Source organism: Salvia splendens, chromosome 12 (genome assembly GCF_004379255.2).
Source record: "Salvia splendens isolate huo1 chromosome 12, SspV2, whole genome shotgun sequence".
Taxonomy (NCBI): Eukaryota; Viridiplantae; Streptophyta; class Magnoliopsida; order Lamiales; family Lamiaceae; genus Salvia; species Salvia splendens.
Window position 1 is genome coordinate 12,191,010 of NC_056043.1, and position 14,188 is coordinate 12,205,197.

Sequence of the window (14,188 nt, forward strand, 5' to 3'; positions counted from 1 at the left end):
GAACTGAAACTGAGTCACCGCTTTCCTGAAGAGAATGAAAGTGGCGTACTACTTGCAGAACGTGAGTCAATCAAAGGTCTTAATAGCCGACAGGACATCGTTGTCCCGGAGGTTCAAAGAATGTCTGAGGAATACGCTCATTCCGAAGATCATGGATATGAACAACTGTAGAATTTAGGGTTTACGACTGGAGCTTAAACAGTCAAAACTTTACTCTTTATGTACGATGAGTCAAAAGGACTGCAGTCCATAAGCTGGAAATGAGTCAAACCTCGCACAGAAAAAGAAACACTGACATGGTACTTGCGAGTCAAAACTAGAGTCTGAATAGACGAGGGTATCGTCCTTGGAAGGACTCTTAGAAGGGATTTCATTGGGAATCCAAGTAAGTACTATTGATTATAATCATCGGTTCTAGTTATGTGACACTCCCTTGTTTTTCTTGTGGAGTTCGCACATGATAAACGCGTTCTGGGAAACCATACATTCCAAGATGGGGTTCCTCGTGCTGTTAAACTGATAACCGCAGCTGGAGGTCATACTTTCATATCGTTCTCGATAACTTAGAACGCTGATTCTGGTAAAACATTACATTCTCCATCGTGCTTCGTAGCACGCTATAAGTATCGCTTCTGGATCACGTAGCCACTTGGGCTTGTTACGCCACATTAGATCACCTTACTAGATCGCGGGTACGATCTCTTTCCGTGTAGGGATGCATCTCCCGAACAGGCTGGAAAGTAAACTATTTTCGTTATAACTTGGTCTTTGTAAAGACATTGGGAACTTCTTGGTTCATCGTCTAGTATACATATATATATGTATACTATCTGTGTGCTTAAAAGAATGGACTTCCTTTAATTACTGTCTATAAGTAGTACAATAGTACTTTTTGGCTCGTCTTTTCTTTCTCATAATTCTTTGGAATTTGAAGCTTGCCCAAACTGATGGGTTTTAGTTGGTCTCGTCGCCCTGGAAGGCGGTAACAAATTCTCGTTCTGCTAGTACTTGATTCTGCATGTCTCACCTAAGGTACTTTTCTAAAGCACTCTAGGTTCACATACATAGTCCTCATGACATCTATACATTCATGTCAAGCTCTTTAAACATAAATCACAGATACATTAAGCATATCTCATGCAAAGTATCAGCTAGCACGTTGCGTCTTGCAAACTTTTCAAATAAACATTTTCGTTCCCATTTAGGGCTATGAAATTTTTTTTTTTTTTTTTTTTTTGAAAACTTAGAAAATTTCATTTTCCTTCTCAAAATGGAAAAATATTTTCTTTCTTTAAAATTCTCTTTTCTGGACGAGCGGGCGTCGACCCCTGTTTCTGGTGCAGTTGATCGTGTCGAGCTGAGGTGTTGGGATCTTGTACTGATCATTCTGTTCACTTTCTAGCCTAGTGCTACTGTTCTGGACTGAGGCTTAGAAAGAAGGTTCTTGGGTCAGAGCGAAAGAAAAGTGCTCTGATACCACTCTGTCACGACCACATCTCCCTAGTCAAAGAAAGTGTAGCTATTTCGCGACTAAACATACTGAACTGTCTTAACTCATCATAAAAGTTACTTAATTCAAGAAAAACATTGTCTGAATGTTATAAAGATAACAAAATACTGAATCAGAGTGAATTCTGGGACATTGTCTTTACTACAACAAGTCTAAGTCTGCGCAACGGAAGAGTTCCAAGACAAGTATAATATGTATGAAGACATACTACACCAGCTATCCTTCTACTTATTTAGCCTTCTGTCCCAACACCTCCTCTGCCTCGATCGATCAACCTGCACATTAAGGAAAACAATATGCAGGGCTGAGTACTTGATATACTCAGTGGCTTATGCCGAAAACTGTTTTCTTTTAATTGTCAGCCAAGCTGAGTGAACGCGGGGTTTTTCTGAAAACAAGTCCCGGTCACTAAAATCTGTTATTTCTTTCTGAAATAGACTGCAGTCTTTTAAACTTCTGATGATATGCCATATCAGCTGTGTGAATCGGGAATGTGGCCACATTATTTTAGGCTTTAAGTAATATACTTAAATTAGGCTTTAAGTAATCATTGATCTTGCATGAATGCATGCCTAAGCGTGTGCTCATTATTTTAATTTCTGCCTTCTAAAATTAGAAGTCTTAAATCTTTAATTAAATCGGTGATTTAATTTATTCTGAATCGGGCATTAACATTTCCCGCATTATCTTAAGTATTTTTTAAAAAAATACCTTCTGTGACCATTAAAGTCCGCTTAATTATTTTTAGCTTTTATTTCACTCACGGCTTATAAGTTCTTTTCTTCCGCGACTTAAGGAATTAATTCCAGAAATAAAATCTTAGGCCCATAGAGATTAATTATTCTGGCCCAGACTATTTTAATTTTCGGCCCAGCTTAACTAATTGGTCCATTTCTCTCCTCCTTCTAATTTAATCTGGCCCAACCTAGTTAATTCCAGGCCCAAGTGTTTTAAATTGGGAAGGCCCAATTAATCATACTCCATTCCTCCATCAGACGATTCCATCCTCATTTTCTCCTTTACAAAATTCCCAATTCGAAAATGGGGAAACCTAGCTCAAACCCCCTTCTCTTCCCCTTTCTTCTCGGCAAACCGCCGCCACAAGGTCACCGGAAACGGCTCGCTTCACCTCGCCGCAACATCTGGCTGCCGGCTCGGCGGGTTTGCGCTGTTGGGGCAGAGGGGCGTCGCTTCCATCCACTGACACGGTTCAGCACCGCCGCCGCGGCTCCTCTTCACGCCGATCCACCTTTGTCGCGGGGTAAACCACCGGCGTTCTGTCGTCACCGTCGCACTCCCCTCGGACAACGCCTCCTCTCGGCTGGAGCCCGTCATCGAACTGGGCTCGGCCGCTGTTCGGCGTGCTTCGAGGTGAGGCCCCGGTTATAGCGGTGCCTCGCGAGGCTTCCATCGTCGTTGCTGATTCGTTGCTGGTCCGAGACTCACGCCGCCGCTGCCGATCTTCTTCAGCGGTGAGCCGTCGCGTGTCACGGTTGTCTTGCGGTCGACTTCCGGCTTCACCGTCTGGTCGCCGCCAACTCCGACTACCTCTAAGCTAAGCCTTCTATTCGTTCGTTACTTAGATTATGCTATGGTTTCTAATCGGCAGAAGCTTAGTTCTCAAACTCTCTAAGTTCTCGTGGTAGATTCACTATGTTCCACCGCTTATGTTTTGATTACCGAGTGTGAGCTCTAATTACGGTATCCTAGCATGCTTGTGATGTCTACATGATGCTATAACTTGGTTAACTGAGTTTGAAGGGGATTGAGGTTACCTTCACTGAACTTGTGCTGCTATTTCTCACTTCTGGCCTTGTTCTCCCTTGCTGCCTCGGTTCCTCTCACTCTTTGACTCACTGATTTGCGATTGCTTTGTGATAACGAGGGAGGCAGAGGCTGAGGCCTTTTATAATTGTTGCATAACTGAAAGCCTGAAACAGGCTGTTATCACTGGCTGGGGAGCAGTCCTTGCTGAGCTGTTTTGGCTGTTACCTCTGCAGCCATTTTGCAGAGTGTACTCGTGAGACTGATGAGCTTACAGCTCCTGGTTGTGCTTTGATATCACAGCTGGATATATGCATTATTCCCTACATTCCTTTGCTTGTACACTTAACTGCATTTGTCTCCATATGAGGTGTAGTACTAGGTTTATTTATTGTTCCTGTTGGTTTGTGACAGGTGTATAAAGGAGATGGTATCTCATGGCTGATTCCTTGACTATAGCAGAGACACGAGCTTCTCATTGGGGTATAGGCTGGATGGAATTGCTTCATTTGTTCAAGCAACTTTCCAACATCCGAAGTAGTCGTTAGGGATTTCTAAAAATGTAATCGTGTAGCTCGACTTTTATTTTCGTCGCCAAAGATTGTAATTTTAGTTTGAGATTCTGAAAAATGTAATTTGTACCCTTTCTCAAGAAATAAAAACACTCTTTCATTCGTCAATAAAAGTTCTAGTATTTTATTTCATAACTCCCGAGAAATCTAAGTCTCGGCTATTACAGACGTCCACTACAAAAAAATGGTAAAAAAAGTAAAATGTGACAAATTTTGTGGGGCGAACAGAAATAGAAATATGTGACAAATTTTCAGGAACGGAGGAAGTAATATTTAGATTTTATAAATATTGTAGTAATTGTTTGGATATGTTAATTGGTTGATACGATATATGGAGTATATTTTAGTGGCAATTATAGAAAGTTAATTTTTTTTAGTACAATGATCACTAATTGCTCAAATGACAATATAGACTTTCATCGAATACGGCTTGCCGTAGAATTCTATATGTATCTAGAATTACAGTGCTTCTAAAACTTTGTTTATGTCCTTACAGATAAAATAAGTAAATAAATCGTTACAACCCGCAACAAGATTAATACAGAGCATGATGAATATGTGCTTGAGATGAAACTTCTAGACCCCGAGAAAAGTTGGGAATTGTTCTTGAAGAAGGCATTTATTAACAACACCAATGGCATATGTCCATAAGAATAAGAGAGAATAGGCCGACAAATCATGGAAAAATGTGATGGTTTGCTCTTAAAGATGGTAATCGAGAGAGGCATTATATTGAAGAGTAAACATGGTGGCAAGAGTAGGAGGGGAGTGTTTTTTGTATTTTTTTTGTTGTGTTTAGTTTGATGTAGAACCTTCCCTTTTATAGGGCTATTACAACTCTTGGACTTCCACTAATTTATTGTTTTGTCTAGGTAAATATCACCTATTTAATGTTGTAACAATTACCAAGTAGTTGGTACTTGGAATTTGGCTAACTAGCCGTTTGTCCCTCCTTTTGACACTCCCCCTTAAGTTGAGCAACGGTATCTCCGATGTTCAACTTGGTCAATATTTCTCTAAAACTCTTTGGATTCACTGCCTTGGTTAGAATATCAGCCAACTATTCTTCTGATGGAACAAACGGGAACTCTATAATTCCTCCTTCCAGTTTCTCTTTAATGAAGTGGCGATCGACCTCGACATGTTTGGTTCTGTCATGTTGTACTGGATTTTCTGATATGCAGATTGCTGCTTTGTTATCGCAGAATAGCCTACTCTTACGGCTTGGGGAAAAACCAATCTCTGTAAGCAATCTTCTTAGCCACATAATCTCCATGAGCCCACTTTTAATTCCTCGGAACTCTGCTTCAGCACTAGATAGGGCAACGACCTTTTTGTTTCTTGCTTCTCCAAGTGACCAGGTTGCCTCCAATAAATGTGAAGTATCCGCCGGTTGACTTTCTGTCGACTGGATTACTTGCCCAATCAGCATCTGTATAGCCATCTACTTCAAGATCCTTTCCCCTTTTTAAGAATATTCCGAAGTTTGACGTTCCCTTGAGATACCTCACGATTCGCAAGGCCGCATTCATATGTTCTTCTTGGGGTTGGTGCATGAATTGGCTAACAACTCCGACTGCATAGGCAATGTCTGGTCTGGTATGTGCGAGATAAAGCAATTTCCCTACCAGCCTTTGATATTTCTCTCGATTTGCAGGCTCAGCTCCTTCAATAATTTTAAGTCCATGGTTTGGTACCATTGGTGTCTCGGCCGGCTTGCAGTCTAAAAGGCCGATTTCTGCCAGTAGATTGAGAACATATTTCCTCTGTCTTAGAAATATTACATGCCTTGATCTCAATACTTCTATTCCCAAGAAGTACTTTAGGGGGCCGAGATCTTTCATGTCGAATTCTTTGAACAGATTGGTCTTGAGGTTATTGATTTCTTCTGTATCATCTCCTGTGATAATCATATCGTCAACATAGATGATAAGGCAGGTTATCTTATCTCCTCTCTTCTTGGTGAAGAATGTATGATCAGAAAGACTCTGTTTGAATCCATGCTTGATCATCGCTTGGCAAAACCTTCCAAACCATATCCTCGGGGATTGTTTTAAGCCGTATAAGGTTTTCTTCAGTCTGCACACCTGTCCAGGCCCAAATTCACCATCAAATCCTGGTGGAACTGTCATATAGACTTCCTTGTCCTTTTCCAATTCTCCATGGAGAAAGGCATTAGTCACATCCAACTGATGTAGTGACCAATCCTTACAAGCTGCAACAGACAATAATGCCCGGATGGTGTCAAGTTTGGCAACTGGGGAGAAAGTTTCATCGTAGTCAATCCCATATACTTGAGTGTATCCTTTAGCCACCAATCGCGCCTTGTATCTCTCGATTGATCCATCTGCACGCCTTTTTATGGTAAAAACCCACCTACATCTGACTGGTTTTTTTCCCTCTGGAAGAGTACACTTTTCCCATGTTCCATTCTTGATCAGAGCGTTGACCTCCTTCTTCATGGCTTCCCTCCAATGCTTGTGCTTGACTGCTTCTTGGAAAGACTGGGGAATTTCTTCTTCCTCATATAGGGCTACCTCGAAAGCTCGAGCCATTTCCGTGAGGTGTCCTCGAGCGATGTTTTCCACTGAATATCTTGTTTTTCTCCCTTTCCAGTCAGGAGAGTATCTCTTGGGAGGAATTCCCCTTGTACTTCTGTAGGGTAGTTCATACTGCTCGTTTCTGTCGTTTCCGCTCCTAGTTTCTCCTTCCCAGCTTATCCTGTCAATGTTAGTGATTTCCAATGGAACTGTGTTGTATTCAGAATCAGTTACCTCAGGATTTCCAAATGAGGTTGATGGCTGGGCGGTGTCCTTGAATTCCATGGCCTGACTAGTGGATTGTGATAGCTCGTTGGTATGACTCTCTTCACCAATTTCTTTTGTGATTGGTTTGGGTTCTTCCCTTGACTCGTCTCCCCCTCGGACAGATTCGGGTTGATGGGTGATGGATTTTGTTAGGATATATAGCCAATTTAGAGGATCACTATGTTGTTGATTCTCCCCCTGACCGCTAGATTGGCTGTAGTAGTATTCGGTTTCCACAAAGTCACAGTTCATAGTTGTGTACATGTGCTTAGTCACAGGGTCATAACATCGGTACCCTTTCTGATTAACCCCATACCCAAGGAAAACACATTTAACGGCACAGGGAGAAAATTTGGTGCGTTCATGTTTGGGAATGTGGACGAAAACCGTACAACCAAAGACTTTTGGTTCAAGAGTGAGATGAGTTGGTTTTTGTATGGTTTCGTGGTTGATAAAAGTATCGATGGGGGTTTTAAAGTTGAGGTTACCTGTTGGGAGACGGTTCATAAGATACACGGATGTGGCTATAGCTTCGGGCCAAAAATGTGTGGGTATTTTGGATTCGATGAAGATAGCTCTGGTGATTTCTAGAATATACCTATTCTTTCATTCTGCTACCCCGTTCTGTTCAGGCGTATAGGCACAAGAATTTTGGTGGATAAGGCCTTTTTCAACAAAGAAAGCTTTCATGTTGGCATTTATGTATTCCCTCCCATTGTCGGACCGTAGGACTTGGATATTTTGTTTATATTGAGTTTGGACCATACTGTAAAACTGGGTAAATTTGTCGAAAACCTCAGATTTATGTTTTAAGAAATATACCCAAGTCATGCGGGAAAAATCATCAATAAACAGGAGGAAATATCGGAAGCCCTGACCCCCATGGATTGGGGCAGGACCCCACACATCAGAGTGAATTAAGGAAAACGGGGTAGACACGTGAGTATTATTTAGTTTAAAAGAGTGACAGTGACTTTTGGCAAGATGACAAGTTTCACAATCAAGAGAGTGCATGCTAGAAGTAAACTTAGGAAACAACATTTTCATATATCCTATAGAAGGATGTCCTAACCGCCGATGCAAAAGCCAAGTCTTCCTTGTAGTTGATCCATGAGTCAGTAATGCCATACTTTGTTGAGCTATCTCGTCCACATAGTACAATCCACTTCGTTCAGTACCACGCCCAACTATCGTCCCCGTCTTGGTATCCTGTAATATGCAGAAACGAGGTTGCATTAGTAACTTGCAGTTGAGCTCTTGTGTCACATGACTGACAGACAAAAGTTTATTTGAGAAAGTTGGAACGAGAAGGCAGTTAGAGAGCCGGAGGGTTGGAGAAATTTTAATGGTACCCGCCTCCTCTACTCGAGCTAAGTCCCCTCCGGCAGTTTGGACATAGGCTTTGGTAGGTTTAGAGATGTGTAGGAAATCGGTTGGGTCAAAAGAGATTGTATTGGTAGCACCGCAATCAAAGATCCATTGACTATCTTTCTTTTCAACGGTAGTGGACGAGGTAAATGCTAAGGCTTTAAAAGAGTTGTGGCATGGTATAGTGGGCTGAAAAAGAGGATCATTTGATTCGGTTGGGGTAATTTTGGATTTTGTGGAAGTTTTGGGGTATTTTCTAGAGATAGTGGAAGTTTGAGGGTAGTTTTGGATAGGTTTATGGTAATGGGGTTTAAATGAAATTTAGAAGAATGAAGGGTGGGGAGTGGGTGGTTGGTTTTTAATTTAGGGAACCCTAAATCCCTAAACGTCCCTAAATCCGCCGCCTCCACTCCTTCTCTCGTCACTGCCTCTTCCATTCCTCCTCCATCTCTATGATTTCCTGGTTTCTTTTCCGATATATCTCCAATCGGTGATACGGTGGGGCCGCCGGTGATGTGGTTACCTTCTGACCATGCCCTAGCGATCGCGGCTGACGTCATCGCTTTTTCTTTGTTATCTCCGTCGCTGCTCGTCGGACGGCTAATCCCCGTCGGTTTCGGCTTGCTGGTGCTGCCCGCCGTGTTGACGGCGTTAGTAGCTCGCTCGCCGATTCCGGTTCTGTCTTGATTTCTTCATATCTTCCCACCAATCGGGAAATCCATGGAGATTGAAGCATGTTTCGGCGGTATGTTTCTTCCCTCCACAGTGGCTGCATGTTAATTTGTTTTTATCCATGATTTGGTGGAATTTGGGCGGCGGCGGTGGTCTGCTCCGTTCGATTGCTGCAAGGCCGACCCCGATTCATGTCTCCTGTGAGTCGCTTGTGGGTTTGAGAACTCGTTCATTTGCAAATTCTCGTCTCACCATCCCATATGCGGTTCTTACCATGGGTAACGGATCTTTATTTAGGATTTCTCTTTTAATGGCATCGAATCTGTCATCTAGGGCCCATAGAAATTGATATAATCTGTGTCGCTGCATGATCTTGTTGTATTTCTCTATTATTGATGGTGTGTCCATAGGATTTGGATCGCTTTCGTCGATGGAGATCCAGATACTTTGGAGTTTATTCCACAGTGATTCGAGGCTCATGTTCCCTTGCTTCATGTTGTACGCCTGTCTGTGCAGATCCGAGACTTGAAATGGATCGGCTCCACTTGCATATGTGATGGCCAGACCCTCCCACAGGTCTCGGGCCGTCGCATATTGTGAGACTTCATTGATGAGACTGGCTTCGACATTATTGATTATCCAGTTGAAGCAGCAGTAGTCTCTCTGTTGCCATTTCGGGTAACTGGGATGAGTGGTTGGAGGAGGGTCGGTTACTCCATTTATGTGAGACAATAAGCCCTTGCCTCCAATCGCTCGTTCCATCAGGGTTTTCCATAGAGGATAATTAACCCCATTGAGTTTACTTTGGACATGAACTTCCCCCAATGATTCTGGTTGGTTTGAGGGTGGAGGTGGTGGTTGTTCTTGGGTTTTTGGTGGTATATTAATCTGTTTGAGGAACTCGGCCAATTGGGCAGCGAACTCCCCTGGGAAATTTATCAAAGGTTGGTTGGTGTTTGTAGTTTCTGAGTCAGATTCTGACATGTCTATTTTCTGATTTTTGCAGGTTTAAAAGTGGCCGGGAAAGGTATATCCGGGACGGTGATGAGAATTTTCTGAGTCCCACACTGCAACAACCTGCTTTGATACCATCTTAAAGATGGTAATCGAGAGAGGCATTATATTGAAGAGTAAACATAGTGGCAAGAGTAGGAGAAGAGTGTTTTTTGTATTTTTTTGTTGTGTTTAGTTTGATGTAGAACCTTCCCTTTTATAGGGCTATTACAACTCTTGGACTTCCACTAATTTATTGTTTTGTCTAGGTAAATATCACCTATTTAATGTTGTAACAATTACCAAGTTGGTACTTGGAATGTGGCTAACTAGCCGTTTGTCCCTCCTTTTGACATTTGCCATTTGCAATTAATGTGGTAGGAGGCTTGCTTGTGGTTGTTCCTCAAGACAAGAGAAGATGGCAATAAGTTCTCGATCAAATAGATTCCAATATCCCCGAAAACACCATACCAAATATTTTGGGGTTGAGTTATCAGAATTTATGTCCCCAACTGAAATCATGCTTTTTATGTCTAGCCTTTTTCAAGGAAGACTTTACTATCCCTTCAAATGAGTTAATAAGCATATGGCACGCACAAGGCTTGATCAAAGAGAAAGGTAGTAGAAGTATTGAGGATATTGGAAGAGGTTATTTGAATGAGTTGATTCATTGAAGCATACTTCAAATTCAGGGTCTAACCATCGATGGTCAAGTCAAAAGTTTTCGCCTCCATGATCTTCTTCGCGATGTATTCTTAATCAAAGCGGAGGAGGAAATGGGCGTGAAGATTGTTAAGGGCTAGGAGGAAGGGTGTTTATCTGAATCCTTGTATAAACCTCGTCATCATGTTGTCTACAACAAATCTTCTGAAACTTTCTCCTCGAATCAGAATAAGTATTTCCGCTCAGTTTTCCTCATTAATGTAAGGGAGGAGCGTTGTCGTATGGATATTCCAACTCCTTACTGGAAGAGCTTTAAACTCCTTAAGATACTCTACCTTGATGGCTTTAGGTTTACAAAATTGCCCAAATCTTTACGATGCTTGCTTGGATTGAAGTACTTGAGAATACATCCAAATATCATTCCTTTGAAGCTTCTGAGTTGGTTTCCTGACTTTAAAAAACTCGAGTTTCTTTATGTTGAATGTGTTGAATTCTCTGATGTTGCAATGAAAATGGAAAGCTTGCGTGACTTCGGCACATATCATGTATACGGCAGAGCCATGAAAGTAGAGAAGTGGAAAAGTATTGAGAGTTTGAAGGGTATCAGGCTAGTGGATTTGGTGGATATGAGCTCAGGACTAATGCCTAATTCTCATCTTCGTGAATTGGGCATATTTGTATGCATATGAATGGCATGGTAAGAAAGGGAAGAGAAACCCTAGAGAAGATGACGAATCTTGTGAAACTAAACCTATATTTAGATACTTGGAATATGGAGGGCAGTGGGCTACATAGAACGCTAAAATTAATTCCCAATCTCGAGAGTCTCACATCACTTAAACTGAAAGCAGATGAATTCACTTTCATATGTCCAGCTGCGAGTGTGTTTCCTCCCAATCTCTCTCGCCTAGCGTTGGCTGGCATAAAAGATATTTTGATGGAAGAGTTGGGTAAGCTACCAAAGCTACAGTATCTCACCTTAAACCATTCTCGTGTTTCTGAACACTTTTCGAGGATGAAGATATTGCAAGGCGGGTTCCCCTGCCTCAAGGCCCTCTCCCTCTAAGAGGTATCGACATAGAAGAAGGTGGAATGTCGTGCCTCAAACAACTTCGTATCCGTAATTGCTCAGAGCTAGAGAGTACTGAGAATCTGCCCAGACACGTCATCATATCATTTGCATAAGCAAGGTAAAAGCTACTTAATTGGTTATGTTTTTATTCCTTTGTATACGTTTATAAAATTGGTCTCATTTCATGATCTGACTTGCAAAACATACATAAAGAAAGTGGAGTTCGAGTGATAAGTTGAACAACAACAACAAGACTCGTGGTGTCTTCTGGTTTATTATACTATCTCTGTCTCACTCAAAATGTCTACAATCTTAAGTGGCACGGAGTTTTAGGAAAAATTATTTAGTCTAATAACGTAGAGAGAGGAAAGGTAGTTGGGTGTTATGATGAAGAGAGATGAGAGAAGAATTTGTTTCCAAATATAAAAAGTGGACATCTTAAGTGGAACAAACTAAAAAGGAAAGGTGGACATCTTGAATGGGACGGAGGGAGTACTATTTCAGTTTTTTTGCTATTGAATGTTGATTGCGTTTGGGTTTTTTATACTCCAACAAGAAAAAGTAGTGAATGTGATGTTAGTGGATTGTGGAGTCCACATTATTATTGGTGTGTAATTGGTTAGAAACTTTCTATATTTAGACTTGATCAGGGAATTGCCCAAAATGATAAAATTAATCTATTGAGGACTGAGAGAGTATTTGTGAACCTCATTTGTAATGCTTTTTATTCTAGGGATAGAGATGGATTTTGTCTGTAATCAATTAGGCTGTTGTGTTGTTTTTGTTTTTTCGCTTGTATATGATTATATATACCTTTTAAACTTATTCAATCTTAAGAGCTTTTTGGGATTGTTGATTCAAGTCTATATTCTATTAGTATATAATTAGAATGATTGTCCAATTACTTATATAATTAGAATGAGGTGTAAATTAGGTTTTCAAGCAGTAGGTTAATATTAGAATTAATTGCCTTAGAGCATCTCCAATGGCGGACGTCCGGTCAGACGTGCGCGACGGGTGACCGGGACGTCCGCCATTGTGGCAGGGGAGGTCGGATACGGACGTCCCGTGAGGACGTCGGGTGTCCTCGGACGTCGGCGCGACGGGCGGGGGGACGTCCGCCATTGTGGCGTGGGTCGGACGTCCGATTTTTAAATTTTATTTAATTTTTTTTAAACTCTATATATACGGCTCGTTGAATTTTATTTCATTCGCACCACTTGTGTTAACAAGTTGTTAATTTTTCCCGTTCGTATTCGTGTTGAAATTTTATTTCTGTAAACGTAAATTGTTTTATTTGTGAATTTGTGATTTTTTTTTATTGCGGGAAGTCCTAGTGGGAAGGGCAATGGGAAGGGCGGATTGTGAAGGGGATGTCCTAGTGACGTGGCAGTGGGATGGGAAGTCCTAGTGACGTGGCGGGAGGTGTTTTCGGGATGTCCTAGTGGATGTCCGAGTGGGACATCCGCCCACTGGAGATGCTCTTAAGGTAAATTTACATCTCTGAAACATCTCTTGAATTTGATATGCTAGACTACACGCACTTTTATATATTTTTAAGGTTTGCACTTCCATACGCGTTACAGTAATTCTTCAACAATACAGGATTAGTGCACTAAGAGCATTAGCAATGGTTGGCTGATGGAGATGCATTCCCCATCGGCCCCATCGGCCAACCATTGCAGGGAAAGGGCCAATCAACCGCCCCCTCCCAAGGGCCGATATATCGGCCCAAGCCGATGAAGAGAGCCAATGATCAGCCATCCATTGTGAGGGATGGGTCGATCATCGGCCTATACCTCTTTTTTGTTTATTCCATTTTTTCTACTATAAATACCACATCTCATTCTTTACATTTCTCACACCAACATCTTATCTTCTCTCATTTTATTTCAATACATTCTCTCTCTCTAGTACAATATCAATGCCTTCCGGTAGCGATTCCGATGACGAAGTCATAAACCGAGTGGATGCGCGTGCTTGCAAGGGCGGCACGACGTCGTGAAGAAGCGGACCAGAATGCGGTTCCAAGGCCAATCCGCCGCCGTCAATCGGTCGACCATGACCACACTGAGGCTCACAACCGGCTGTGGATTACTTTATTTTAGTTTTATGTAAAATTGCATCTTGTTGTATTCTTTTTTCCAATGCTGTAATACAACAAAGATTTGCGTATTAATATTTTTTGCATTTAAATCTATTTATTTTGATAACATATTAAGGATAGAAGTGCTAAAAAATTAAAATAAAATAGTGATGATGTGGAAATGAAATGGAATGGGAAGGCCCTTCCATTGCATGGAGATAGGCCCTTACGTCAAATGCTGATGTGGAATGGGTTCCACTATGAATGCTCTAATACAAAGCCCCTACTAACATGAAGATGTTTTTAAAATTATGAATTTCTATTTTTTTATGCTAAATATTGTGCAACTAATATATGGTATGCAGCAAATTATTTCCCGAATGTGTAAATAATGATTACAGAAAATTTTAATTTTTCATAAATGATTATTGAAGGTTAATTATGTAGTAATACATTAAATTACATAATCATCGTAAATTTATTCTAAATATTAAATACCCAAAATGTCTAATTTTATATGTACAATTTTTTTTATATATATAAAATTGTTTTATTTTACTTTTCTTAAAATTCGTACCAAATTGAATGTGGAATGAACAAGTACTTAGTAATTAAAGGAAGAAGTAACATTTTTCTTATGATATATTGCAAGCCCATTTCCACCCACCAGAAGTTATGACA